Source organism: Bidens hawaiensis, unplaced genomic scaffold (genome assembly GCF_021521415.1).
Source record: "Bidens hawaiensis isolate Kalapana, Puna unplaced genomic scaffold, B.hawaiensis_p1.1 tig00017255_1, whole genome shotgun sequence".
Lineage (NCBI taxonomy): Eukaryota > Viridiplantae > Streptophyta > Magnoliopsida > Asterales > Asteraceae > Bidens > Bidens hawaiensis.
In genome coordinates this window covers 90302-97472 of record NW_027492616.1, presented here as the reverse complement: position 1 = coordinate 97472, position 7171 = coordinate 90302, and positions in this window count along the sequence as shown.

The following is a 7171-nucleotide window of genomic DNA, read 5'->3' as shown; positions in this document are numbered from 1 at the left end:
TGATTTTATGAAGTTTTAGACGTTCAAGTAGTTTACTATCACGTAAAAACAAGTTTGAAATCGGGTGTTTAAGGTTTCGAAAGACGAGGTCGATAATCGAGTCGAAACGACCGATGATCAACCTCAAAAACATTGATTATACGATACTATAAACCCTACACACCTTTAATCTGATTAGAATCGAAGTAACAAAAACAGATTTGTGATATCGATAAGTTCGCTGAAATTTTAGAGGATAAGTTCGCTGAGATTTTGAAATAATAAAACTGTTTGACCTTTAAATTCCTTTATATAGGGTCAAAGTTAGTACAGGCGAAGTTATCGACAACTTCGCCTATTCCAGGCGAAGTTATAAACAAGTTCGCATGTATTTACAAAACAAACCCCTATACTTTTAACAATTTTCAATAAAGTTTTAAAAACATCCTTTAAAGCGTTAAATGATACGATCAAGACCAAGTAACCAGGTATAAAATCAACCAATTACAAAAGCACCAAAAATTTGAAAAATTAAAGTACACGGGATCAAATTTCAGTCTCGACAGGGACTACCATGTTTTAGAAAAGATCCGAACAGGAATCATACTAATTTCGTGACTGTCATACAGATCCGTGTTCAGCTGTATTATGACATAAAGAAACAGGTTTGTAAGCAGGTAATCTACTTAAAATGGTTTTCATCGTTTCTGTGATACGAGTTAGGTTCAATTAAGCTCAAAACTGAAGTGGGCAACAACTCAGAGATTATGATGCCTCCTTTCTATTCTCAAGGCGTATTTGGCTTTCCCCAAGTCACCCCGAATTGACCTCGACCCGTAGTGTCTGATTAAGTAGTAATTACTCTTCGATTATAGACTCTGTTTCCCGTTCACCTTCTTGTGTCTTGATTGATAATCATTATCATTATGAACTCTAGAAATTTTTATTTTATTATTTTTTTTAATCTAACATGTATATACACAACTTCAAGTAGAAAATAACTGCAAGTCCCGAATCTGGATCACTGCAGCTTCTTGACACTCTATCTTCACGGGAATCAGAACACTCACGGGCTCGTGTATGACTGGGTAATCGCTTTTCTGCCTATCATTCGGAAAGATATGTATGAAGACATGTACAACTCTTAAGGAGTTTCCACATAAAATCGAGTAGATTTACTTAGTATCACTTCTACTTTTACGCACCATAAAAAGCTACCATGACATAAAATGACTGTTCTAAAGTCTTTTAGGCCTAATAACTCCACTGGTTAAGCACACAGAAACATTATATCTATCATTTTCCAAGGTTGGATCAATTTTCTGGTAATCATAGTAAAGTAACTTCTTACGAAGTAGAAGACTTGAAAAATAATTTCATCTCCCCAAAAGGAAAAATTTTAACATCAATCGCCCCGACCAACTCAAAGTCTTCAGGTGAACGGCTATCCCGAAGATCCAATGGATCAGCTGGACCGACCACATACTAGTATGTGTCCTTCTAACTAAGTATGATCGACTAATTTTCAGCGAAAGAATGAAAACTCATCATAAACCGCCCCGGTCACTTCCAGTCATCTGGTTAATGGCTATCCTCATATTCTAAAAATAGAAATGAGGACCAAACATATCCGAAGATATGTCCTTCAAACTAAGGCAACCGACATAATTCTAAGCGATAGTGACGTTTTTTTTTTATTATAACACAAACACAAAGCATGGTTACTCGGGATTGATCATCCCATTCAGCTCAACAAGGTTTTGAAATCTAGTTTTGTCAAACGCTTTCGTGAATAAGTCAGCGAAATTATCTAACGTGTCAACCTTTTCGAGCTCAATCAGTTTCTTCTCAGCACAATCCCGTATAAAATGATGACGTATGTTAATATGTTTTGTTTTACTGTGCTTCACGGGATTGTTAGTTACTGAGATAGCAGCAGTGTTATCAATGCAAATAGGAGTAAGTGATAAATTCAGACCATAATTGCGCAACTGTTGTTGAATCCAAAGAACCTGGGAGCAGCAGTTGGATGCTGCCATGTATTCTGCTTCACAGGTTGAAATTGCGACTGAGGTCTGCTTCTTGCATTGCCACGACACTAGTCTGCCACCAAGAAACTGACATCCACCAGTTGTAGACTTCCGACTCTGATTGCACCCTCCATAATCAGAATCTGTGTAAGCGACTAGCTCCAAGTCTCCTCCTCTCGAGTACCACAACCCCAGCTTCGGCTTGCCTTTGAGATACCGCAGTATCCTCTTCGCACCCTTAAATGAGATTCTTTTGGGTTTGCCTGAAAGCGTGCACAAAGACAAACAGCAAACATTATATCAGGCCTAGAAGCAGTTAAGTACATTAAAGAACCTATAATAGCCCGATATTGGGTTGGGTCCACGTCTGCATCGTTGTCTGAATCAGCACCTAATTTGTGATTGACGCAGACTGGAGTATCATATGGAGTGCTGTCCTCCATCTTGAAGCGTTTGAGAACATCATGTACATACTTCGTCTGATGAATGAACATCCCATCTTTCCTCTGATCAACCTGCAATCCTAAAAAGAAGGTTAGTTCACCCATAGCACTCATTTCAAATCTCTTCTTCATGACGGCCTCAAATTCCTGACACATGGAGACTTTTGATGCAGCAAAAATAATGTCGTCCACGTAGACTTGCACCAGCAGAAAGTCGCTACCCTTTCTCTTGAAGAACAATGTGCTATCAATTTTACCTCTTTCAAACTCATTCTCAAGCAAGTAATCTGATAAGGTTGAATACCAGGCACGAGGTGCCTGATGTAGTCCATACAGCGCTTTACTTAATTTGTACACGTGATCGGGAAAGTCAGGGTCAGGAAAACCCAGAGGTTGCTCAACATACACAACCTCATCGACTTTACCGTTTAGGAACGCACTCTTCACATCCAACTGAAAAACCTTCATCTCCTTATGAGCAGCAAACGCTAAAAACAGCTGAATGGCTTCCAATCTTGCCACAGGAGCAAACACCTCATTGTAATCAATCCCCTCTTGTTGATTAAAGCCTTTAACAACCAGCCTCGCCTTGTTCCTGATAACAATCCCTTTCTCATCTCTCTTACATTTGAAGACCCATTTTGTGCCAATCGCATGCACATTCCGTGGTTTTGCAACCAAGTTCCACACTTCCATTTTCTTAAACTGAGCTAACTCTTCTTGCATGGCTTCGACCCACGGGCTGTCCTTAAGAGCCATTTAATAGTTCTTTGGTTCAATCTGGCTGATAAAGCAGGTGTACAAGCACTCGTTGATTATGCCTGATTCTTTAATGCTTGTGTAAACACAGGTGTGCTCATTCAAGCTTTGTCTTGTTTGTACACCGGCGGACAGATCACCTATCACATTCTCCAAAGGATGATCTTTGTGAATTCTCGTAGTCGGAACCGAGCTGACATTCAGATTATCTTCCAAGTTCGAAGAAAGCTCATCAATGGGTGATTGATGTTGAGAGTGAAACGGATTGATGAATTCCTCTTCAGTAGAGGCGGCAGGGGTATTGACAGCATTTGACGAGGAAGGCTGACATTCATCATACTGTGGTCGTTGCACCAAAGTGTTTTCCTCATCGCATATCGTCTTCGTAGCAATTCTTTCCTCAACTTCTGCAAAATCCAGATATGGTATGTTAAAAGATTTAAAAAGTCTATCATAGTCGAAAACCCCAGCGGGTCCCGAGCTTGGTTTTGGTGATTTGTAACTTGTGATATCAGTGTTACACACCACCTCAATCTTGCTGTTCGATGTATTAAAGACCCGTCTGTTAGGTGTCCCAACAACGTATCCTACTAAGATTCCTTCGTCGGCTACTTCACCAAATTTAGAATTGGTCTTTAATATCGAACATGGGGACCCGAATGGTTCAAGACCACTCAAGTTGGGCTTTCTCCTATGCATAAGTTCATAACAGGTTTTATTTAATCTTTTAACAGTTAACACTCTATTAAGGATATAACAGGCTGTTGCAACAGCTTCAGCCCAGAACACCACGGGAAGTTTCGAATCAGCCAGCATAGTTCTGGCTCCTTCAATTAAGGTTCTGTTCTTCCTCTCAGCCACTCCATTTTGTTGCGGTGTATACGGTGTGCTGTATTGATGTTCTATCCCCTTCTGTAAGCAGAAGATCTCCATCTCGTAGTTCTTGAACTCAGTTCCATTGTCACTCCTGATGAATTTAACCCGTTTCCCCATGATATTCTCCACCTTGGTAATCAAATTCTTTACCATCTGCACTGTTTCATCCTTTGACTTCAGGAAATATACCCAGGAATATCGAGAGAAATCATCAGTGATCACCAAGCAATACGATGTTCCTCCTAGACTTCTTACATTCACGGGACCAAAGAGATCCATGTGAAGTAATTCTAGGGTACTGACAATTGAATTGACCTTCTTGGTGTGATGGGATTTCTTGTGTTGCTTTCCCTTTTTGCATGATAAACATATGTCTTCAAAGTTGAAATTCTTCAAGGGAACACCCAGCACAAGCCCATTTTTGACAAGGTAGTTCATTTTCCGAAGATGAATGTGCCCCATTCTCCTATGCCACAACTCGGACTCCGATTCAGTCGTTTTTGACAGAAGACACGATTCTTCTGTGGCCATCTCAGTCGATCTCATATCCATGATATACGTATTCTTCACTCTTGGATCCTTCATAACAATCCAATCTTCTGGTATCTTAAAACCAGGATACAACACAATCGCTTCATTCTTTGTAAAATATACGGTGTAGTCTTTGTCACAAATCTGCGAAACACTCAGCAGATTGTGCTTCGGTTCTTCAACAAAGTTTACTTTCTCCAAAGTCATCTTTCCATTCAACACCGTCCCTATTCCTGTAATCCTTCCACCGCTCTCTCCTGCGAAACTCACCCTTCCTCCTTGAACAGGTTTCAAGTCGTGTAACAATTTCTTGTTACCCGTCATGTGCCGGGAACAGCCGCTATCCACAACCCATTGATTGTTGGCAGCCCTGTTCAACTGTTCCTGCACGATTAAAGCAGATGATTAAAATCTCGGGACCCAAGACCGATTGGTCTTGGGTCGATACATTCCGTACCTTGGCTGTCCAAAGTTAGTATCATAATAATTTATGTGAGTCCTAACAGGATACCTTCTTATGGATTGACTATGAGGCCATCCAAACCTTCGTGAATTAAAAGAATTATTACTTAAGGTTTGGTTGTTAGCAGTGTAAAACTGAGATCTATTTTTTTGAAAACCTGAATTAGTCCATTTTCTGAAATTTGATGGGTTTTCATTTTTACCATTATATTGATTACCGTTAGTTCTTTTCTCAGATTTTGAAGTCCTCACACCTCTGAATTTCTGCTTCAGAGGGCAATCAGCAACAAGGTGTCCTATTTGATTACATCTAAAACAACTCCTGTGTTCAATTTTCTTATCTATAGTTGTCTTTGATGTTGAGGCTGTATTACTGCCCGTTTGTCTCACATATGGTGGGACATACGGGTTTAGTGGAGACTTCTTTTCAGGTGTTTTATTTTTCTCTCCACTTTTCGGTAACACTTCCTCTTGTTTTGTCTCACACGACTCAGAGGACTTGTCTGAGTTAGATGAGACATGACTCGGAGCAGAAATCTTAACACTTGCAACAGGCTTACTAACTTCTGGTTCTTTAGTAGCAACTTGAACTGGAACTGTCTGACCATAGTCAACATCAACAGATTTCTGATTACTAGGGTTATAAGTGTAATTATGATTGAAAGGTGGTGGAACTTCATGATAACCAATTCCTCCCCTTTTTGGGGAACCTTGATCACTAACGAGGTGATCAAGTATAGCGGAGGAATTTCTGAATTGCTCCAGTTTCCTGTTAAGTTCCACCACTTTTACCTGGTGATCAGCTATCTGTTTTTCCCTTTCAGCTATTAGTTTGGTTTTCTCTTCTAGAACCTCATAGCTAAGATCAATCACTTGAATTTTTTCAGCAAGCTTTGCTTTAAGACTTTTAATATCTTTCTCACTAGCTTTAATTTTTACTTTGTAACTATTTTCTCTAGCTTTAGTGAAATGATGATCTTCTTTTAAAGTTTTAAATTGGGCATCCAAACTAACAAACTGATCAGTTATAGTTGTCAGTTGTTCAGACAGATGTTCACACTTATTACAAGGGAGTTCGGTACTTACCTCGGAGAGCTGGTCTGCTACATCTGCCATGTATGCTTCATTTTCGCCAGTTCCCTTCTCACTATCTGCAGTTTCGATTTTTTCCAGATTGGCCTGTTCAAATACTTCTTCAACATGCAGATTCCAGTTATACTCCTCGTTCTGTCTGGAAATCATGGCTCTATAGTCATTACCACTACCACTCTACTGTGTAGATCTGTTTTGACTGCGTTCTACACGTTTATTTTTGCATTCTTTTGCAAAGTGGCCGTTCTGCTGACAGTTGTAACAGCGTACCTTCGACTTATCAAACCACTACCACTCTACTGTGTAGATCTGTTTTGACTGCGTTCTACACGTTTATTTTTGCATTCTTTTGCAAAGTGGCCGTTCTGCTGACAGTTGTAACAGCGTACCTTCGACTTATCAAACCCTGGCCTCTCTCCGACAAACTTCCTGCCAGTCTTCTTCATGAACCTCTTCACCCTTCTGACAATCATAGCCATCTGCCACTGCAGATCCATCTCCTCCAGATCATCAGCATCGATCTGATCATAGTCTTCATCCAAAATTGCAGGATCAACAATCTTACCCTGAATGTAGTTCTCATACGAAGCAATAAAAGATGCATAGAGAGCAAACTGTTGTTCAGCAGATTTAACACTCATTGGCATCTTCGAGTAGTTGTTGTTTGAAACACTTGGGGTAAAACTACTCTTAGTCGCTTGAGGTTGAGAAGCATTTGATCCTCCAGCTACAAAGCACACATCACCGTTCATGTTGAGAGATACATGTCCCTCATGTGTTGAGCTCGCGCCTGACTCTCCCTTAGAGTAATAAGCAGATGATTCAGTTTTCGAACATGATCCAGAGTTAACCTTTGCACCATACATACCCGGATCTTGAACCTGATCGGTAGGTGTCTCCTTTCGTACCATGTTCAGTTCAAACGTTCTTAGCTACTTAACTGCTGTCTCCAGGTCATAGTCAGCAAAGTCTTTATCTTCTCTCATCAACACAGTATAC